The sequence below is a fragment of the Balaenoptera borealis genome (genome assembly GCF_965194805.1).
Source record: "Balaenoptera borealis genome assembly, chromosome: 13".
In the NCBI taxonomy this organism is placed as follows: Eukaryota; Metazoa; Chordata; class Mammalia; order Artiodactyla; family Balaenopteridae; genus Balaenoptera; species Balaenoptera borealis.
In genome coordinates this window covers 75,305,003-75,329,164 of record NC_138870.1, presented here as the reverse complement: position 1 = coordinate 75,329,164, position 24,162 = coordinate 75,305,003, and the positions used below count along the sequence as shown (strand labels likewise).

The following is a 24,162-nucleotide window of genomic DNA, read 5'->3' as shown; positions in this document are numbered from 1 at the left end:
TCAATCAGTATTGGAGTGCCTACTATGTGATGAGCTCTGTTCTAGGCACTGGGGATTCAGCAGGGAAAAACAGCCTAAAAATCTCAGCCCTCATACAGTGTGCATTCTAGTGGGAGTGGCTGAGATAACCCAGAGGGAAGATAAGGAGGGAGGAAAGATAAGGGCTGAGGACAGAAACAAGAATAACACCCACATTCAAAGAACAGCTGAAGGAATAAAGTCCAAACTCTTTAGTCTGATATAAAAGATCCTTTATAACCATTTTTCTCTCTCTCCAGACTCATTTCCTGAAGTTTCCGTGATAGCAGCTTTACTCAAAAGGAGATGCAGAAAGATCAACAGAACGTTAGAATGAAAACCAGGAAAGTATAATACCAAGAAGACCAGAGGAGAATGTTATTTGAAGAAAATATTCAATTCTATTAAATGCTATAGAGATAACAAGAAAGAGAGAGACTGAAAAGTATCTGCTCACTTTGGAATAGTGGTCAGAGTCACTGGCAAGAGCAGTTTCAGGGCCTGAGGTGTTCCCAGAGGGTGTGGGCCTGAATGGGCTACAATAGGAGAAATATTATATGTTTCCAGCATGATAAAATATTATAAGATGGTATCTTATTATCTCTGGCTGTGTAATAACTTATCCCAAAACTTAGGGGGTTACTTAAATAATAAGTATTTGTTACTTCACATGGTTTTGGAAGGTAAGGAATCCAGGAGCAGCTTAGCTGGATGGTCTGGCTCAGGGTCTTTCATGAGGTTGCTATCAAGATGTCAATCATGGCTGCAGACTCCGAAAACTTGGCTGAGGCTTAAGGTTCTCCTTCTAAGCTCACTCTCTGACTACTGGCAAGAGGCAGTTCCTCACTGGCTACATTGCTTGAAGATCATTGTCAGGAGGCCCCTCTTGGAGGCTGGTTACCACTGGGGGCATGGAAATGCAAACTCAGGAGTCTTACTTAACTACTTATGTTGGTGAAGTGGCCAGTAGTAACATACCACATTGCTTTTCTTAAAAATCTCTGTTGTAAATGCTATTAAAAATAATAGCTTTTGGTGAGGTATCAGGACACTAGTGCCTGAAGGTTAAAAAGAAGTCTGTCAAGAGCTACAACTTTAAATTATTGTGATCTGGCTTTTAGGCTCTCTTTGACACACTTGCAACAGATTACCCCATTAAACATCTTGGTGGAGAGCCATATTGAAATATTTTCTCTCTATTTAATAGATTATAAATTATATATTCTATTTGTATTATTTCTTATTTTAATATTATTTCTTATATTTTTTATCATATGTGTTTTATAATATCTTATCACTTTTTTTTAAAACTCTCTAATCCAATATTTTCAAAAGAGTGGTCAAAAAAATACCTGGTTAGCATGAAGACCATATGAATGGAATTGGCAAAGTTACTGCTTTGAGATAGCTAAACCTACACATTAGTATATTAAATGTTCTGAAAAGCCCTGCAGTAAACAAAGTGACCTCAATTTATTTGGCTAGAGAATCTTTTTTTTTAATTTTCACATAATACCTTAATAACAAGCTGAATTAGTGTTCCTTGAAAAATTCTTCAGAAAAACTGATGACCTAATCCTTCTTCTCTCAATGCCTGTTGTTCTCATTATGTTGCTGAAGACCGCCATAGTAGCCTTCTCTTGGGTCATCTGCTTTATTCCTCCCGCCCAACCCAGTTTTACATGATCAACATGGCTGTCCTCCTAAAACAAAATCTGACCCTCCTCCTCTCCTTTTTAGAACCACCTGACGACACTCAGAATCAGTTGTGAAATCTTCAGCATGGCATGAAAGATCCTTGTGCCACTTCTTGCATCCTGATATCTTCACACCCAAGCTCTGCAGCAGCCGCAGGGGATTTCCAGAGCCCCTCAAACCTAGCATGTTCTTTCACCCTGCCATGTTTTTTTTTCCTGAAAAGTCCTTCTCTCTTTTCTTACCTTGGCTTTTAGGATTCTTCTTAAATATAACTGTATGAAATCTTTTGGCATTGCCTTGCCAGACAGATTTTTCTGCTCAATAGACTTTAGGTTCAAATCCTCCAAACTTGTTTTTCATTTTAACTGCACTGGGTTGAAACTCTTTCCAGTGAATCTGGTTGGCAAGCCCATCTGGCTCAGGAGCACAGCTGGGAAGGCACCAAGTCTCTCAGAGGAGTCAGATACTCTGCAGTTGGTGCTTGGCGAAACCAAAGCAAGTGTTTGGCAAGTCTGGCAGTGACTCTTTCTGAGTTCAGAACTGGGATTTTGTGCATTCCTTAAACATTGACAGTTGATCCGCTCCTAGGCAAGTTTAATTACTCCTTTTTCCTCATCTCTACACCACCCAGTGACACTTCACACCGATATTTATTTACATGGAACAAATCAATTGAAGCGTCCTATGTTCCTTTTGCCTGTCTTCTATCCATTAAATCTTTTTCTGCTCACAGTGTTCTCTCTGCCTTTTCCTTTACTCTCACCTTTGCAGTTAGGGGGAGCTGACCCCATGCCATCCTCAAGAGTAGCTTCATGACCCACCCACAACAATTCAGAGTATTTTATTCCTCTGGTCATCGTGATTGGCTTAGGGGTGAGTAATGAAGCAAGCTAGACTAATGAGACTTAATTTTTCAACTTTTGCTGGAGCTATTGAGGAAGAGGCACCCTTTTCCCTCAGCAGTGACTAAGTTGGTCAAGTCCATGTCTGTAGCTAGAGGGAGCCAGTACACGAAGAGGGTGTGCTTGAGCAGGAAAGACCACAGTGAGAAACAAAGGGTTGAAAAAAGGGAGACCTGTTTGTGACATCATTCGAGTACCTGCACTGAACCTTACTTGGGATTTTCAATTGTGTGAGCCAATTAATGTCTTTTCTTCCCCTTAAGTTAGGTGGAATGTGGTTTCTGTCGCTTGGTGTTTAAAAAGTCTTGATAATAAAGGAATTGTTTGTTTACATAACTGATTTCCAAGTAACTTTTAATAACACTTTTCTTATTTTTTCCACTGTAGTTTCTGGCTGGTGTATTATACCAGGTACTCTTGTCTCATCTTTCATTGTATGAATCACTGAGCCTCCATCACAAAGTAAATATGTGACTTCCCAAAGTTAAAAGACTATTGGTACTAAGGATATCTTCGAGTTCTTCACACCCTCGCCCCCAGAGTTAAATTGATTATAAAATTTATTTGTAAAAAGAAACAAGTGAGAATAGCCAGGAAAGCCTTGGGGTAGAAATGGGAGGGGGTGTCTCTAGCAGATATATTAAACTTACTGTATACTCTCTATAATTAAAACTGTATTATATTGGCACACGGAAAGACAGACTGATGGACTGGGACAGAAAATGCAGAAATAAACCCAAATTAATTCTTAAATTTAGTTTATGATAAAGATAATGTACTAGTTTCTTATTGCTATTACCATAAACTTAGCGACAACACAGATTTAGTAATCTTTCAGTTCTGTAGATCAGAAATCTGAAATGGTTCTCAGTGGGTTAAAATCAAGGTGTCTGCAGGGATGCATTCCTTAGCTAGGCTTTAGGAGAGAGCCATTTCCTTGCTTTCTCCAGCTTCAACAGGCTTCCTGCATTTTATGGCTTATGGCTTGTCAGGGAAGGAGAAATCTATCCCTCTACCCCTCTTGAGTACTTGTGGCTGGACTAATAATAAAACTGACACAAGACAGATTAGCAGGAGAAAAACAAAGAAATTTTAAATGATGGGCATGGAAATCTCATAGAAATGGGACCTAAGAAGTGGCCTGAGCAGGCAGCTTTTGTACATTTTTAGAAAAAGAAGTAATAAATTTGTGAGGAATTGACAGGACAAAGAAACTTAGGTTTTGGGTGCTCAATTAGTGAAGAATCTAGACAGAATTTGGTTTGGGGTAATAATTAAGGAAGTAACAAGGTTTGTTTTTATTGGCTTCTCTGCCCCAATTCCCTGTTTCTGGCAAAAGGGTGTCCTTCTACCTCCAGATGCAGGGAGGGCACCTTTCATGGGAGATTTATTTCCTGCTTTTAGGGAGACAGAAAGGAGGGTCAGAGTACCCTTCTTGCATTGGCTGTTTCTTAAGTAACTTTAATTCAAAATCATCAATATGCCTTTGAGGTGTGCTTTGGGGTGGCCTCCCCTGGGCTCCAACAGGCTCATAGCTCCTTTCTTCCCCTTCAAAGACAGCAGTGTAGCATTCAAATCTTTCTCTGACTCTGACGTCCTTTTCTGCCTCCCTCTTCCACTTTAAAGGACCTGTGATCACACTGAGCCTGCCTGGATAAAAGTAATCTCCTTATTTTAAGGTCAGCTAATTAGCAAACTTAATTCTATTTGCTGCCATAATTCCCCCTTGCCATGTAAAAATATTCACAAGTTCCAGGGATTAGGACTTGAATATCTTTGTGGGGGAGAGTGCATTATTCTACCTACCACAGATGGCATCTCAAACGAGGGAAAAGGTGAATTTATAAAATAAATGATGTCAAAAGAAATAGTTTATGGAAAAAGATAAAAGTGGATTCACTCTTCTCACCATACACTAGGATAAATTTCACATGTACAGTTGACCCTTGAACAACATGGGTTTGAATTGCACAGGTCCACTTATATGGGAATTTTTTCAATAACTACGTATTACAGTACTGTACTATCTGGGGTTGGCTGAACCTGAGGATACGAAATCTCAGCTATGGAGGGCTGACTATTAGTTATACTCGGAATATCAACTGCCTGGAGGGTCAGCATCCCTAACCCTTCGCGTTGTTCAAGCGTCAACTTCACAAGAGATTTAGATGTAAAATTATGAAACCATACAAGTAACAGAGGAAATATGGGTGAATTCCTTTATAAATAGAAGTAGATAAAGCTTCCTTGAATCTGACTCTAAATCCAAAAGCAATAAGGGTAGATGCCTGTATGTATGTCTATATACATATTTATGAAATTTTTTCAAGGCAAGAAAAATGACAAACTTAGGAACATATTTTCAGTTTATCTCACAAACGTTTCTAATACTTGAATAACTAGAGAAGAGAAAGACTAGTAACTCTATAGAAAGTTGAGCTGGAAAAATGAATAGTTCCAAAAAAAAAGAAATGCAAATGGCTTTAAAAACATGGAATGATGATTAAAATTGCTTATATAAGAGAAAAGCTAATTAAAACTCACCAAGGTAAAATTTTTGGCTATTTAATGAACAAAAATCCAAAAGTTTGGCAACATGCCCTGTTGGCATGGCTATGGAAAAACAGGCTCTCTTATGCACTGCCAATGTGAATGCAAAATGGTACAATGTCTATGGAGGTAGTTTGGAAAAATCTACAAATTACATATACATTTACCCATTGACCCAGCAATTCCACTTCTAGGAATTAATCCCAGAGTTACACTAGCACAGATTCAAAAACACATTTGCTCAAGACTATTTATTGAAGGACTTTTTATCCTATCAAAATCCTGGAACCACCCTGAAGGTACATCAATAAGGGAGTGGTTGAGTATATTAGGGGAACGACTGAAACCACCAGCCCTGGCCTGGCACCATAGTAACCACTTGCATGAGTTATCTTACAACAGGAGGTCCTGGTAAGGAACACAGAACTAACAAGCTACCACCAACTGGAAGAATTCGGGAAAAGTCAAAAGGAGAGAGGAGACTCCAGTCCATATGTCCTACCAACCTCCCAGAATCCTTCTTGCTGGAATCCATCTTGGCTGAACGATGCGAGTGCCACCAGGAAGGACCCTGAGTCAGAGTGATTGGCCAGAGACAACCCAGAAACTAACCCCATTACCATAAAACCTTAGACTGCTAGCCACGTGGCAGAGCAGTTGTGGGTTCCCTTAACCTGCTGCTCTCCTCCCGGGCGCCCCTCCCTAATAAAGTCTCTTGCTCTGTCAGCACATGTATCTCCACAATTCATTTCTGAGTGTTAGACAAGAGTCCACTCAGGCCCTGGAAGGGGTCCCCCTTCATGCAATAAGTAGACTGACATTACCATCCAATGGAGGTACTATGCAGCTATAAAAAAGAATGGGGAAAATCTCCATGTGCTACTATGGATATGCCCAGGATATATTGTGAAGTGAAAAAAGCAAGGTGGGGAAAATGTGTATAGTTTACTATATTTTCCAAGTATGGTATACATATAAAAATAAAACAATGAAGAAAAATACATAACATTAAAAAAAATGGTTACCTCTAGGGAGAGGGAGAGAATAGAGAGAACAGGAAAGTTTCTTTAAATATACTTTATTTTGATGTAATTTATCTTAAATATAAATACTAGCTTAGGATGATATTGTGATTTATAATAATAAATATGAATTTTGTCTCTGTCTGCTGTTTCTGGCACAGAGGTCCTTAAAGCCCTTGGCATTTCCAAAATGCTAAGAGCAATAAAGGTGTCATTTGTTATGTTAATGAGGTGACTTTTGGACCTCACCTAAGGGTGGGGGCTGATTGCCAGGAGAACCAAACTTATGACTAGAGCGTTAAAGCTTTCAGTCCTAACCCCCTGACCTCAGGGGAGGGGAGATGAGTTGGAGGTTGAATTGATTACCAATGGCTAATGATTTAATCAATTATGCCTATGTAATGAAGCCTCCATAAAAACCCAAAAAGACAGGGTTCAAAGAACTTCTGGGTTGGTGAACACGTGGAAGTTTGTGGAGAGTGGCGTGCTTGGAGAGGCATGGAAGCTCCATGTCCTTTCCCTGCACCTTGCCCTGTGCGTTTCTTCCATCTGGCTATTCCTGAGTTATACCCTTTTATAATAAACCAGTGACCTAGTAACTAAAATATTTATCAAGTTTTGTGAGTCACTCTAAAAAACTAATAGAACCCAAGGAGGGGGTTGTTGGAACCTTCAATATGTAGCAGTTCAGTCAAAAGCACAAAGGACAACATGGGCTTGCAAGTGGCATCTGAATTGTATATGTTGGGGGCAGTCTTGTAGGGCTGAACCATTAACCTGTGGAATCTGATGCTTTCTCTGAGTAGATAGTGTCAGAATTTAGTTGAATTGCAGGACACCCAGATGGGGTCTGAGAATTGCTTGTTGGAGGTGCAGGGGAACACCCCATCCCCAACTGTGGAACTGGGTGCAGAACTTTTAGTCTAATGAAAAGGCCTAAAAACTATGACTTACCGAAGAGCAATAAGCCACCGTGCACTCAGAGTTTGGCCTTATTGTACTGTTTTCCACTAAAACAAACCAAAGTGTTGGGATAGGAAATATGCAGATGAGTTTGAAACATGTTACCATACTAGTTAGCAAGGAAGCTATCAAACATTACTAAGATCATGTTAAAAGGATTCAGGAATCAAACTTAAAAGGATCCCACTGGCAAAAGATGGAACAATTCCAATTGTACTAGAGAAAAACATGTTCTATAGTTGTTTCAGCAATGTTTTATGTATACAACTATGTAAACTCTGTTAGCCATTTTTAAAGTTTCTTCATGTTTACTGATTTGGGTCTGATTATCCTTTCAATTACTGGGCAAGTATTCATACATTACAGTAAAATCAACTTTATCAGAAAAAATATGGATCAATTTGATCATCAGTAAGGATGCCAATTACAGTGGCTTTAATAAAAAATATGTTTTAATCAATTGGTTCATAATAATACTTATAAAAAAATCACCACTACAACCAAATGAATTGGTTCCAGAATTCTAGGGAACTAATTTATAATTTTTAAAACTAGTAAAAAATAAGGAGGAATCAAACATTTACCCTACCTTCCCTATATTGTACTACTGGATAACCACTGGGTAGATGCCCTTCCTATATTGTACTATTGGGTAACTATTGGGTAATGAGGGGAAGTTTCCCTTTATAGAAATATTTTGGGAAATAAATGAAGGAATAATAGCATTGCAGTATTATCTTTTCACTGCTCCTTGCCTCTCATTGATCCCCATTAGGGGTCAAGACACTGACCATCAATGGTAGCTTATAAAATTAAAAGAGATGAACAATACTACATCATCTATAGAGAAATCTTGTAAAAAATCAAATCTGAATCTGATCAAGCCTTAGATCAGACAACTGACAGGAAAAATAGAGAACACAGGAAACTACTAACTGCTCCATAGGGATACAATTAACAAAATCCAGACTGAGGGAAACTCTAAAGATCTCTGAAGATCAAATGACTCAGTATTTTCAACAAATAAATATCAAGAGAATAAAACGGACGAGACTATTGATTAAAATAGACTTAAGAGATTCATCAACCAAATTTAATGTGCTACATATATGGAATCTAAAAAAACGGTACTGATGAATCTAGTGGCAGGGCAGGAATAAAGATGCAGATGTAGAGAATGGACTTGAGGACACAGAAGGGGAAGGGGAAACTGGAACGAAGTGAGAGAGTAGCGTTGACATATATACACTACCAACTGTAAAATGGATGGCCAGTGGGAAGCTGCCGCATAGCACAGGGAGATCAGCTCAATGCTTTGTGACCACCTAGAGGGGTGGGATAGGGAGGGTGGGAGGGAGGCACAAGAGGGAGGGGATATGGGGATACATGTATACATATAGCTGATTCACTTTGTTGTACAGCAGAACAAAGTGGTGGTTGGCAAATGGATTTTTAGATTGTGTTTCAAAAATTAACACAACATTGTAAAGCAATTATACTCCAATAAAGATATTTAAAAAAAAATTTAATGTGCTAAACTGATAAATAAGGGAAAGAGTCAAGCATTCTTCTTGTGTTTCATATCAAAACTGGGATAACACAAAGAGCAGACCCCAGCCACAGTTCCTGCCTTCTGATCATCCTTTTTCAATCTGTATTTTGGACATTGAATGGACTCTATGGAGATCTGTTCTCCAGCTGGTGAAGACCTCATTATGATCATGCTAATGTATTATTAATAATAATGATGATGATAATTATAATAACTAATTACTTGAGTCCTCCTTATGTGTGAGGAACTGTGTGTTATTTCATTTACTTACCCAGTAACACTACTGTAAGTACTTTATTATTTCCATATTACAGATGAGGAAACAGAGTCTTAGAGAAATTAAATGAATTGCTCATCATTCCACAGCCAATATGAAGCTGGAAGCTTGTACCTAAGAACAAGATTCCCTGTCTAGGGCTTTTACCTTCCTCAAGTACTTAAGGAAATAATTGTAAAAGGTAACCAAAGAGATTACCTTTTTGGTTGCATGTTCCCTGACACTATAAATATAGTTAGGCAAGAGGCTCTATAGCCTCTAGAATAAATAACACGAATAGGAAATACAATGATATCTATACCTCATTTATAGCTGAGAGATCTGTGCCTTTGCACCTAGACTGGAGCTCTGCTTTAAATGGATTGCCATTTCAGGATTGCTTCAGGGACCAAAGGTGGTAGAGAGGAATGTTTTAGTCTAATAATATTAACCTTAATATTAAAAATGTGCTATCTAGGGATATAACGTACTTTTGCATGAGAGAGTAAAAAAGGAAAAAAAAATTAAAACTAGAGCAGAGAGGTAGAAAGGTGAAGAGGAAAATAGGTTATGGAAATGAGAAGTCAGCTGGGGAATAAGCTTAATGAATAATTAGGGAGAGGGGCTGGGGGTATACGTAAGGCTGGGCTCACTTTGCAAACTGCATACTGCATGGAAGTTAGAAGGACACCATGTACTGCGTAACTTTTTTTTTTTTTTTTTCATATCATTAATGACAGCAATTCAAATACTGCTAATATGTCATGGAAGCCTGGCAGACTACTGCCTGGATGAGGTGATGACATTTATCTTTTTCTGCTCTGCATATGACCTCTATGTTTTGTAATTTGATTAGGACTCAGGGAGGACCATTTGGGTCATGCTGGAGATTATTCTGGATGAAGAAGAATTTGGTAATGTTGTATCAAGATCTGTCAAGGACCATGACTTATTTTTATTACAAAATGAGGATAAATTGGAACCGTTGATCTCCAAGGGCCAATCTTGAATCTATGAGCCAGCTAGCCCCAGAAGTGTGGTTGGCAAATGGATTTTTAGATTGTGTTTCAAAATACCTAGCTGTACTTTGGGCACTGTTTTTTGTTTTGTTTTATAAGATTGAATATTAAATCTTATTCTCAATGCAAGTATAGAATAATAATAACAAAGTAAGGATGATGGTATTTTGAGCATGAAAATTACGGCACCAGGTAAGGTTTGAGATGTGAATAAGAATGTCCAAGGGTAGGCAGGGACTATTCAAAGCTCAAACAATCTAAATTTAAATCTTCCTTTGTCACATGACTCACAAAAATCTATGTCCCCGAGTCTACCCTCCTCTCAAACTTTCCAGTATTGTCTCTTATCTTTTGTTAACAGTCTGACTTTCCTTCACAGCACAGAGATCACAGAATTATGTTTCCTTCCCCTCTATCTACTCCTTTCCCAGTAACTCTGCCTTCTTTGAAGGCTGATGTGCTTATTGCCACAGAGAGACTTGATTTATTCTTGAGTTCTCCCTAAAAAAAAAACCTGACAACATTCTGGAATACTTCGATTAGTTGTGGATTAGATACTGGTTTGTGTAACTGGTTTATGAAACTACTAATCCCAGGGAATAACAAAGTGCATTGAATATGTCAGGTGCTTAAGAAATATAGTTTGTGATTTGATCAAATACATGTCCTGTTCTCAGAACACATGAAGTTCTTCCCAAGAAATCCTTATTTTTGTTTTGGCTCTGAATTAAGCCTCGACTAATTTGAGTGGCTTGTTCTGCAGAATAACAAGGCCCCACCCTGAAGTCCAGCAGCCCCATATAGTGTAAGATTTCCTCTCTGCAAGGCCAAAAAGTCATTGCATTTGATATTGTGATGACATATTAAGAACTCTCCACCCTGTAAACAAAACAATTTAAAACACATTGACGTAAATTAAAAACAAAGGTAATCCCATGTAAATAGGAGAAACAATCATTTATCAGACAATTTCTTAAAGGGATCTCTGTTTATTTGTGAATCTGAACTTGAATTTTATACATAACCTTTACTTCCATTGTTGTTGTCCTCAAGTTTATTTAGATGTTTAATGTATAAACTTCTCTGACTTTCATAAACTGTTATACTGATCGCTATATTTTCTTTCTTCCTACCTGTGTTATAAACAATATAAATATTTAACAATTCATCTATGTTTTGATCTGAATTATGCAATATGCTAGCCATTAGCTAATGTGTCTACTGAATACTTGAAATGTGGCTAGTACAAATTGATATGTACTGTAAGTGTATAATACATACTGAATTTTAGATGTAGAAGAAAAAGATAAACCCATAAAATAACTCATTAATCTTTTTATATTAATTATATATTTAAATGATAATATTTGTGATATATGTTGAGTTAAATAACATACATCATTAAATTTAGTTTGTTTCTTTTTATTTCTTTACATATTACCTCTAGAACATTTAAGTTAAATATACGTGGCTCACATATTTCTATTGGAAAGGACTTCTATAAACAATTTAGATCATTATTAATGATATACCATATCTGGTGTAGGGAGTCAACGAACAAAAGAGAAAAACTTGTGTAATCATGTAGAGGAAACCTTACATCATTGGCAGGTGTAAAACACTGTAAGTATTCGCCTATCCTTTCTTTCTCTCAGGAGACAGATGCACCCATGGTCATCTTAGTTGCATTCCTGATGTTATACACATTCCAGTCAGGGAAGCCAGAGCGATCATTTTCTTAAGGGCCCAGACAAATTCTTATCCCAGACTTGGGGGTACTTACCATCCTTCCTTCAACTGGGCCTTCTGGCCGGTTTCTCATTTATTCACTAACACAGGGGTCCCTAACGCCAGGGCCATGGACTGGTGCCAGCCCGTGGCCTGTTGGGAACTGGGCCGCACAGCAGGAGGTGAGCGGCGGGCGAGTGAGCTGAAGCTTCATCTGCCGCTGCCCATCGCTCCCTGTCGCTCGCGTTACCGCCTGAACCATCGCTTGCTTTACTGCCTGAACCACCCTCCTCGCCCTTCCGTGGAAAAATCGTCTTCCACGAAACCGGTCCCTGGTGCCAAAACGTATGGGGATCATTGCCCTAACACATCGTGCCTTTCATTAGTGTACCTTTGGTTAGTGTTACTGGCGTCTTTATGAGTGTGTACCAGTTTGAAGACAGAGGTTATGAGTCATTCGTCTTCATATCCACCATAGTGCCTGGTACTTCTCTTTCTTTCTTGAGAAAGAAAGAGAAGAAAGGAAGGAGGGGTGGGAAGAAAAGCACAAGTCCTTCCTGCCTCTGACTGGCAGCACTTCAGTTGGTGGGCGGGGGAGGGGTGAGAGGTGTGGTGGATGACGGTGAGGTTATGGGACCGTCTCCAGATACCTATTCTGTTCCAGTATGCCCATGGCCTTTACCCAGGCCAGTGGTTGCTCTCACCGAGAGCAGTCCACCCTACCCCTTATTTAAGTAAGTGAATGTTTCAAAAAAATGTATCACTAAACTCCTCTCCTGGCAGAGGGTTTTCTAGATACTGGTTCCAGATGAAACTTTCCTAGGTGCACCTGTGTAAATGTAACTAAATGAAGCACATTTATCAATCACTTTGAGGATGCAAATGGTTTTTCTGGTTGTTGTTGTTGTTTTGTATGCTTGTTTGGTTTTGACCTCTGTTCTAGCATACATTCTTTCCTATTGCACTTTTGACATTTATTAAAATTGACTCTGACTGGGCCCTGATGAAAGCTTCAAGAAATTTCAAAGGATTGATATACTATGGGCCACCTTGTCTTACAAAAGGCAATTAAATTAGAAATCAATAAAAAATAATTAGAACTCTTCCAAAAACTTGAACATTGGGAAACTCACTATAAATTACACATGTGAAAAAAATTAAAATGGAAACTAGAAAATATTTAAAACTGAATGATTATAAACCTATTACATGCCCAAACTTACAGAATACAGTCAAAGTAGTACTTAGAAAAAATATTATAACCTGAATTTCTTTTATTAGGACAAGTAAAGAAAGTATGAAAAAATAATGAACTAAGCATCTCTTTCAGTTAGTGTTTCTATGGTAACACACAACCATGAATCTTAGAGTTTTCTAATGATAAAAATGTATTTCCTTGTCACATGTATTTTCCTTATAACTAGGAGTCAGCTACTGCTCAACCCCAGTGCTTCTCTTGCATGTGCCTCTGCTCCATGTGTCTTCTGCTTCTAAGATGCAGACAGAAGGACCCTCTGTGGGGATCAGTCTGCTCTTATTTTTACAGCTGAGGTGAAGAATCATAGAGCTGGTGGAAACTCATTTTTACCTCAAAGCTTCTACTCAGAACTGAAACACTGTCAAAGCGAGTCATGCCTAAGCCCAAAGACAATGGGTTGATGTGTATTACAATGAAATAACTACTGTCTGCTGTCTTGATCAAATACATTGTTTCCTTCCTTCTGCAATCAAAATATATTCCCCCCCACCTCTAAGGAAGAAATCCTGAATATCTCATCCAATCCGGGCACAAAGTGCAAAGTTTAGGGTCTCACGATAGTCCTTTCGTAGTGTGAAGATCTGAAGATCTATCAAATAAAGGTGCACTTCCCTCAAAATACAATCGTGGGACAGTGAATAATAATTGCAACAAACACTCAATGGAAAGAAGATAAGAAATATTACTTGATTAGCCTCTATTTTTTCCAATCCATTGTTTTTCTGGGTGGTAGAATCATCTCTCTGGAAGAACGTTCATTTCTGTTATACACCTCACCACATCTCATAAGATCATTGGACAACATGCATCTTTGGGGGCAGATCAGCTTGCTAAGCCTGCTCCCTCCTTGTAGAACACTGGGGGCCCCAAAGTTGTTTCATGCCTTAATATCAATAGTCTCTTTTAATCCTGGTTATTGAAACTTTTGCAGAAAATCTCTCAAAAATGTGGGTTTTAAAAAGCTATTTGGGGATTCCCTGGTGGCGCAGTGGTTGAGAATCTGCCTGCCAATGCAGGGGACACGGGTTCGAGCCCTGGTCTGGGAAGATCCCACATGCCGCGGAGCAACTAGGCCCGTGAGCCACAATTACTGAGCCTGCGCGTCTGGAGCCTGTGCTCCGCAACAAGAGAGGCCGCGATAATGAGAGGCCCGCGCACCGTGATGAAGAGTGGCCCCCACTTGCCGCAACTAGAGAAAGCCCTCGCACAGAAGCGAAGACCCAACACAGCCATAAATAAATAAATAAATAAATTAAAAAAAAAAAAAAAAGAGTAACCAGATTTAAAAAAAAAAAAAAAAAGCTATTTGATTTCAATCAGCAACTGGTGCAGATAGACACACTCCTGTTCTTTTGAGATGTGCCTTTCTCTCTAGATTTACAGAAAACTTGGGCTATCAGCTTCAAGGAGACTTTGGGCATCTCTTTTTTGCTAAGGCATTTTATCCAATTAACCTGATTTTCTAGGGGTTACCTTAAACCAGAGTTTTAAACAAAGGCTACAAATGGCAATGCCCTTTATTTGGGCATGTATTTTCATCTGAATCTTAATTGTGCCTCTTTGCTCAAAGCACTTCCATTTATCTTTTACTAATTGGAAACAGTTCCGTTTTCCAACTCTACAATCCCTATAATTCCTGGTTGCTCTCGTTTCTCTTTCTTCCCTGCTTACAAATCAGTCCAATTCTTTTCTGAGTTTGCCTGATAATTCTGGGGAAAAAATAACCAAGGCATACTAGTAACATTCTGTTTTGAAACCTCTTTCTCCAAAGCCACTCATTCATTAAGTAGATTATCTGCTTTCTAAGTTGTTGCAGGTGACAGTTTGCTTAAATGTTTTGCCACTGCATACTGTGGGTCACCATTTTTCCAGACTCTAATAACTATTTATAAGTTGTCTCTTGGACCCAAGGTCAATATACAGATTTTCAACTTTTTGTTATAGGAGCACTTCACTTTAAGATACCAATATCTGTTTCAGTCAACTTGCTATAATAACAAATGAGCTCAAAAGCTTAGTGCTAACAACAAAAATTAATTTCTTGCTCATGTTATACAGAGTCCTGGGTCAGTTGCCATTCAGCTAGATGCTTTAAATAGGATGGGCTCTGCTCTGCTGTCCTCCCATTCTGTGACTGAAAGTCCAGCTTCTGTGGCAGCAATTCACAATGCCTCAATGCTTCCACTCAGAATTGGAAGTAAAAGAACTGGCATCCTGTCTCTACTTCTCACATTCCATTTTCCAAAGCAAATTACAGAGTTTAGACCCCAATCAGTGGGCAAAGAAATACAGAAATATATACAGAAATACAAAGAAGTATAGAGGAGGAGGACATGAATGATGCAAATATTAACCAAATATAACCATGATCTCATCTTAAATGACTTGAAAGAGAGCACAGAATAAACTATCCCCATAAAAATGGAAAGAAACAGAAAAAAAAGAAAAAATTAATAGAAAACATTAAAAAAGTTATTAACTAAACCAAATTCCTAAAAAAAAAAAACCTAACAAAACTGAGAAACCTCTAACAAGCTTGGTCAAATGAAAGAGGCCAAAATATGAAAAGGGTGCTATAACCAGAGATGTAGCAAAGATTACAAAGAAATAAGAGAATCATATGAACAATTTGGAAAAGTTGGATAACACAGACAAACTTGTAGAACTCTGTCACTAACACAACTCTTCATACAGAACGTATCAGTAAATACCTGAACAACACCATAAAGAAATTGAATCAGTGATTCAAAATCTCCCCTAAGTTAAAACACCAGATCCAGATTGTCTTAGTGGCAAGTTTTATCAAACATTGAAGGAACAAATGTTTTGACCTTACACAAAATATTGTAGAGAATACAAAATAAAAAGGAGAAACTATCTCCCACTAAATAATTCTAGAAGGCAAAGTTAACCTTGGTAGCAAAACCTGACAAGAACAGGAAGAGAAAGAAAATTTATAGAACCATCCTAACCATGAACATGAATGCAAAAGTTTTATATATAATATTAGCAAACAATACCAGGAATATATTAAAAGGTTAATATATCTTAAACAATTTGGGTTTATTCCAGTAATGCAAGTTTTGTTTAACCTTAGAAAGTCAGTTATTGTAATTTTTGATATAAAAAGTTTAAATGATTGGGATTAACAGATACAAACTATTATACATAAAATAGATAAGCAACTAGGACTTATTGTATAGCACAGGGAACTACATTCAATATCTTATAATAACCTACAATGGAAAATAATCTGAAATATATATATCTATATACTTGAATCACTTTGCTGTACACCTGAAACTAACACAACATTGTAAATCAACTATACTTTAATAAAAACAAAGTTTAAATGAGAAAAATTAGGTTACTATCTCAGTAGAATCATAAAAAGCTTTTGATGAAATTCAATACTGGCTAATAAAAACACCTAGTAAGTTAAGAACAAAAAAGAACTCCTTGGGGCTTCCCTGGTGGCGCAGTGGTTGAGAGTCTGCCTGCCAATGCAGGGGACGCGGGTTTGAGCCCTGGTCTGGGAGGATCCCACATGCCGCGGAGCAAATGGGCCCGTGAGCCACAATTGCTGAGCCTGCGCGTCTGGAGCCTGTGCTCCGCAGTGGGAGAGGCCGCGGTGGTGAGAGGCCCGCGCATCATGATGAAGGGTGGCCCCCGCTTGCCGCAGCTAGAGAAGGCCCTCTCACAGAAATGAAGATCCAACACAGCCATAAATAAATAAAGCACACCTAGTATAGTGTAATTTAAAAAAAAAAAAAATTGATTAAAAAAAAAAAAAAAAGAACTCCTTAACTAATAAACAGGATCCAGAAAAATACTCAGGAAATATTTTAATAATGGAATATTAAAAATCTTCAGACCTTTCAGATCATAAAGATAAGGATGCATTCTAGCACCTCAGTTTTGTATCTAACGCAATAAGGCAAGAAAAAGAAGTGAGAAGCATAAGGATTACAAAGAAAGAAAAAAATTATTATTTACAACATAAAGTTTAGTGATGATTCTAGATACAAAGTCAAATATAAAAATCAATTACTGGGGCTTCCCTGGTGGTGCAGTGGTTGAGAATCTGCCTGCCAATGCAGGGGACATAGGTTCGAGCCCTGGTCTGGGAGGATCTCACATGCCACAGAGCAACTAGGCCCGTGAGCCACAATTACTGAGCCTGCGCGTCTGGAGCCCGTGCTCCGCAACAAGAGAGGCCGCGATAGTGAGAGGCCCGTGCACCGCGATGAAGAGTGGCCCCCACTTGCCGCAACTGGAGAAAGCCCTCGCACAGAAACGAAGACACAACACAGCCATAAATAAATAAATAAATAAATAAACCCAAAGTTAAAAAAAAAAAAATCAATTACTTTTCTAAGCACAAGCAACAAGGAAGAAGAAAATGTAATAATAATAGTAATATGTCAATTATAATATCCCCAAGAAATATTAAGTACCTAAGAATAGTTGTAACATAGGATGTGTAAGATCATAATAGAAAAAAACATGACAATTTTATTAAAAGATATTAAAGAGACTTGCATAAAGAGATACATCACTTTTGTGAATACAATTCCTCAATATTAGAAATATATGAATTTCAAAATCCCAACAGGTAATTTTGTAAAACTTGTCAAGTTAATTTTAAATCTTATAGTGAAAAGAAAAGCCTGAAAGTAGGTAGAACACTCCTGGAGAAAAAGATCAATGATCGAACCTCCATTATCAGATCTAAAGACTGAAAACCATTTAATAATTAAAATGGTGTGATATTGGTGTAGATGCAGACAAATGGGCCATTGGAACAGAAAAAGGTGTCCAGAAATATACTCCTGACAGTATGGAAAATTGATTTATAACAGGGATAGAACTGAGATCTGAGGAGAAAGGATTTTTTTAAAATTAAGTAGAGCTGGACAATTGTTTTTTTCTATAGAAAAAAATTAATTGGGCTCCTTATCCCACAGCTTCCAAAACATTATTTCCCCCCAAATAGGTATTAAGTGAATTAGGTGAATTCACTTGATTCTAGGTGAATTAAGAACTTAAATGTAAAAGTCAAAATGATAAAACATTGAGAAAATCGTAAAACATACTCTGTCAAAAAATATATATTAAATGGCGTTAAAATTGTCCCTACTAGACTGTCTGCAAAGTTGACTATGTTATAATTAGAAGTTATATTCATTAAAACATACCATAAGGGGACTGGAAAACCACAGATTTGAAAATGTAGTTGCAAAACATAAAATGCAAAATAGATGTACACAAAAAATACAAAGAACTCCTACTTACCCCCCATCCTAAAAAAACAATCCAAAGAAAAGACTTTGTAGGAGACGAATCATGAATGACCATTAACTTAAATATTGTTCAGTCCCATTAGCAACCAGGGGAATGCAAATTAAATCCATAATGAGATATCATTTCATGTCTACTAACTAGTCTGACTTCAAGTATTGGTGGAGCTGTGGAACAACCAGAACACTTATGTACTGACAGTGGGAGTTTTAATGGGTATAACAACTTTGGAAGAAATTGAATACTTTCATAACATATGATATAGCAATTTCAGTCTTTGTTGGATATTCTAGAAAAATTCTTGCACATATTCTCTAGGAGATACTATGTATAAATACCAAAAACCAACCAAACAAACAAAACCCACAAATCTAGAAACTAAATGCCCATTATCAGTAAAACTGATAAACAAATCCTATTAATTTTATGTAAAAAATACTATGTATTTGAGAAAAATTAATAAAAGATTTGTACCCCAACAATCTGGATGAATTCAAGAACATGATGTTCAGTGAAAAAAAAAAATTAAAAAATGCAAACATATGTGGTAAAACTGTAAAGGAAAACAGGGGAGTGATAAAAACAAAATGCAGTGTCATGCTTCCCCTGAACAACGAGAGCATTGGGTAAAATGAAAGGTGCATGGGATAATGGCAAAGCTAAGAAAAAGTTCTTTTTGTTAAACCAGGTGGTGGGTAAATAGAGGCTGTATACTTTTTTATATTTATGTATATGTAAATATTTCATATCTACTTAATTTTCCATTATAAAACAATAATGATGAATGCAAGACACAGAAGGAACAATCATACCTCTGGGATCACCCACACGCATGACCTGATGGGGTGAAAGTCATCTCTTTTAGACTAATGAAGATGCAGAGGACAACATGTGGGCAAGAGCTCTGCCCTGACACTATGAAAAGAATAGGCTTCCCCTTCCTTTAGATGCCATCTGGGAGAAGAAGGCATCAAGCAAGACTCCTCTTTTTAAAAAGGCAGAGACAGCCCTAATAAAGAATTTGAGCTTTGAATTGACAAAGCAGTTTTCACAAAGAAAATTGTTTAATCTGAAAGAGGTTGAATTTTATTCAGTTGACAAATTTCCTCTCCTCTGACCATCATCAATGAGAATAGGGACACCAGAGGTCAGTAATATAAAATAAAACTATGGGGACGTCTAAGTCATTTTCAATCAGTTTCAACTCCATGAGACGTACGACAGGGATAAACTCAAGGTGACATTGTAGCACATTAGGAAACTGTCCCCAAACCAGACTTGGGTCAGAGAAGGCTTCCTGAGAGAGTTGACAAAGTGAGACCTAAGAGATGAGGAAGATTCAGTAAAGGAAGTTTTCCAGTCAGAAGAAGGAGCACATATAATTATTCCACTAACCCTGGGAATAATTGATAGATATCTGTGGTAACCTACTTCTCTATGAACTGAAATGGCAACCCTTTACCAAAGGCATATTCTGGCCCAAGAGAGCTATGGGCACCTATTCTCTAGTCTCACACAGCCCTGAGAGCTTCCCGGCCTCATAGTTCTTATCATTATGTCTTATAACATGTTCCTTATTTGTCCTCCCTTCCAGACTAAGAACTCCTTGAGGACTTCCATCACTTTATCCATAAAGACCAACATAGAGTTTGGTACAAAGAAGTGTTAAAAATGTTTGACGAATGTTGAAAGAATAAAAAACAGGATAGAATGATAAAGGGGAAAAGGTGATTGGTGAGCTGAATATATCCCAAAGGAAAGAAATCTATGAATGTGTAAGAAACCAGTTCAGAAGCAAGTTAGAGAGAAGATATGTTTTAATTCCAACAAAGTCCTTTCAGTCTCTACTGACTTTGTGCCATATAATCCATCAAAGAGTGTTGCTATCCTTTAGTAAATTGCTTCAAAATATTATTGGTTTATAGGTTCTGGGAATCGACAGGCTTATCTAAAATATAATCAATATTAGATTAAAGTTTGATTATGAGATCTGAAACTTCAGAGGTGACCCCAAAAGGTGATGAATTTTCTATATAGCATAGCATATTTTTTTTTTAGCATAGCATATTTAATTGTATTAAATTGTGCTGCTAAATTAATGATTCCTATAACTGAATTAAAGTCATTGCTACTACATTAAGTAGTTCTTAGCATTCCAGATAACACAACCCTGACAAATGAAAAAGCCAAACAGAATAAAATTTTGCATCATATTCTAGGCTTGCAAAGAGTGATATAATATAACTCTAGGGGTTTAGGGCAGGTACTGTAAAGAGAGCTTATTATTCGGCTCTAGCTTTGAACGGACCTTGGGCTTTCCTTTTAAATAGAAGTCTGTATTATAGGACAAAGAGCTTTATCTCTTGTGACAGGAAAGCTAAGAATAACTGTTCTTTATGAGTCATGCAAACACATTCCAAAAAGGGCTTTCTTCTATTAAACATCTGTAACAGCATTTCCTGTCCTTTCCCATCACCTCAGCCCAGGTAGAGCCAACAGGCAAGGGATAATGGGCAGTGGTTATTTTTATTCTATTGAATTTCATAAAGGAACAAAAAATAATTCACGAGAACAAATAATATTTCAGTTCTCTATCTTCAGAGACAAAATGTGGCCAGAAATGACCTTTGGGGACAGAAACTGTATAGAAGGATTCTTTTTTCAGCTTGTAGTTCGTGCCAATTTCTCTCCAGTTGGAGATAATTCTAACTCTCTGGTTGAGTCCTCATTTCAGCAACTTTTGTGGGGATGACCACTTGATGTTTGGAGAAAATGTTTTGCCCTGGGTGGTGTTCAGTCTTCCCCCGGGAGCTCCCTAATGCCATTTTTTTTTTTCTTCATAAATGAATCTAACTTGTATTATTTTAGAAAGCTGACATTTAGAGGTCAAATACAGTATGAAGACTCTTTTTATATATTTAAAAATCAGAAAGGAGCTTTATTTCTTTTTAACAAAATCTTACATTTATCCATTAAAAAACTGACCAGAGAGACTACTTCTCAACACTTTCTTGACTTGGAGAGATTGAGCAAGGGTAGAACAGTAAAGATTTTTTGATGATGGTTTTGGCTGCAGAATTCTCTTGCCCTTCAATAAGGGGGTGGGGGAAGTAGATGATCAATAATATTAGTTGAATGAATGAACACCCTTCTAAGAAGAGAAACAAATATTGACGTATTTTCAAGCTGGATGTCTGTGCTCCCTAGTGTCATGACCTCAGAGCGAAACAAATACAAACCAGTCTGGCTAGGATATTATAGTTTCTTATCCCAGTGCAGCAAACCAGCAAATTTCAGGCATCTGTTGCACCACATAGGTAACAACAGCTGCTTAATGAATCCTCAAATTGGAGATTTTTTTCATTTACATCCCAGCACTGGTGGAGCTAATGGAGGGCAACATTTACAAAAATAATTGAAAGGGAGCCAGCTTTTACAAGAAAGAGGAGGGGCGCTGACTAGCAAAGACCTGAAGGACCAGCAGCTGCAGATGCCACTTTGAAAAGACAACAACCTTCCTCACCCTTGAGGAGCGGGCTTATTGTTTGACAGCAGCCCTTTCACAAATGAAAACCCCTTTAGGCCGTAAAGTGTGCCAAAGATAGGAAGGGCCCTTCCAAGGCAGTTATAATGGTTACCAGGATTTTCTGACTGGTTCCAGTTTTCTTTGTTGTGTTTCCATGCTGCAAAGCAACAGAAGGAAGGGACTATGCCTGGGGCTTTTGATGTCATGCACAGAATTTTTTTTCTCAGAGTGTATTTCTGTTGCCATCTGTATCAAAGTAACATTTTTTTTTTACATTCAATTAGAGTGCCTTCAATTCACATAAACAATTTGCATAAATTATTTAATGTCTTTTTTTCACCTCTCCCTTGCTGCCCATGTTTCTCAACTAAATATATCTTCTCTTTGAATCCTGTGTTCTTTTGACTTACCCATGTGCCTGATTCCTTCCTTCCTCATCCTTATGTCCAGCAGAGGGAATAGAAATATTTTTGCGAAACTATTGAATTGTTAAATTATTTTTAGGCACAGTTAAGCTAGATAATTTCCAGAACTATGAAATTTGAAAGGTTGGATGAAAGGGAATTTTTTTTTTATTCCCTTTACCCATTATAAACTTGGGAAAATGTTGCTTTTGGAGAAGATAATCAGTCCTGAAAGATAGTTTTAAAAAGTCACACAATAAGTAATTTAAAAATCAGAAACGTGCAATTCTCCGTTGTTAGGGCCGGTATTACAGTTGGCCCTTCATATCCGTGGGTTCTGACAATATTCAGGAAAAAAAAATTTCAGAAAGTTTCAAAAAACAAAACATGAATTTGCTGCATGCCAGCAACTATTTACATAGCATTTACATTGTATTGGGTATTGTAAGTAATCAGAGATGATTTCAAATATGTGATAGGATGTGCATAGGGTATATGCAAATACTCTGCAATTTTATGTAAGAGACTTGAGCCTCCGTGGATTTTGGTTTCCAAGGGTGTTGGGAGGGGGACAGGGTCTTGGAACCAATTCTCCATGGATACCAAGGGAGGACTCTATCTTGTTTGGAAATTCTTATTGACATATTCATCTAGTCTGCTCAATTAAGTACTTCCCTAAACCGACTATTTGTTTCCTTCTATAGCAGCTGGAAGAGATAGCATTTCAAATGCAAACAATTTTCTAGGCCCCAGGGAAGTTATGGACTTATGAAGGAATATTTTTTCTCATGACTTTTGTGACCACTACCATTTTAGGCTGGCCTTGAAATATATAATCTGTGCAGTCATGTAATCCATGCTTTGCCTAAAGGGTGAACTAAATAATGAGGCCTGGGTGCAGAATGTACCCCTCCATCACCACCATCAGAGTATTTTCACGTCTGTGCAACAGCTATTTACTGAACATTGACTGAATTGTTCTAAGGCTCCAGAATAATATGCAGAAGGAGTCCTTACCTTCAACAACTGGCTATGCTAAAACATGTTAAGCATTTATATTGGTTTCCGTTGCAAGTAGCAGAAAAGTGCAAAGTAGCTTACATCAGAAATAACTGTTTTGATAAATGAATGAAAAGCACATGGGCAGGGCTGGCATCAATCATGGCTGGATTTAGGGGCTCAAACAACGTCAGGTCTGTTGGATTAGCTCTGCTCCCCTCTGTGGGTTGACTTCCTTCCCCAACTGATATGATGGCAAGATGGTTCCAGAAGTTCTCCATATCATTTCCTCTTGGGTGGGAAAGAGATAATATCTCTTATTAATAATTTCTACAAAAATCTGAGAGTTCCTTCTGATGGAAACATCTCCGCCAAGTGTCTTTTGTAAACTGAACAAGGAGACCAAAGTAGTAGGATTATGTGGACTGGTGAAGTTGGGTCACATGACCTAGGAAGGGAATTCAGTGCTCTGATTGGTCAGACCTGGGTCATATGACCAGAAAGAGGATTAATTGGTCTGATTGGCCAAGCCTAAGATATTTGCCCAGAAGGTGAATTCAGTATTGGTTAATCAGGCCTGGGTAACACTCCCAGGAAGGGAATTCAGTGTTTGGATTCACCAGACCTGAGCCACATGTTTCACCTCTGAAGTCAGGGATAGAGACCAACCTCTTGGACTGAGCATTGAGGAAAGTTATTCGCCAAAGGAAATTCATAGTACTTAACAGAAGAGAGAGGGATGAATAAAAAAATACACTTACAGTATTACACTGGGTGTTTTAAAAAGGCATATGTGAGTATTTAGTATGTTCTGGATCTACAGCTAAGCACTTAATGCTTCACCTCATTTAATCTGTTTCTACCATAAACTCTATGGGGTGGTTACAACTACTATCTACATTTTATATTTAAGAAGTCAAAGTTTCAAAAATTAAGTAATCTGCCTTAGGTCATACAGTTACAAGG

General features: G+C 37.7%; 1 long non-coding RNA gene across 1 annotated transcript in view; it reads left to right on the top strand.

Annotated features, from left to right (window-relative positions):
- LOC309609854 overlaps positions 1–7,468 on the top strand; it is a 33,528-nt gene extending 26,060 nt beyond the window's left edge. The window contains exon 2 of the long non-coding RNA XR_014233624.1: positions 279–7,468. This is a non-coding gene — a long non-coding RNA (uncharacterized lncRNA). The remainder of the gene's footprint in view (positions 1–278) is intronic.
- The last annotated feature ends 16,694 nt before the right edge of the window (positions 7,469–24,162 follow it).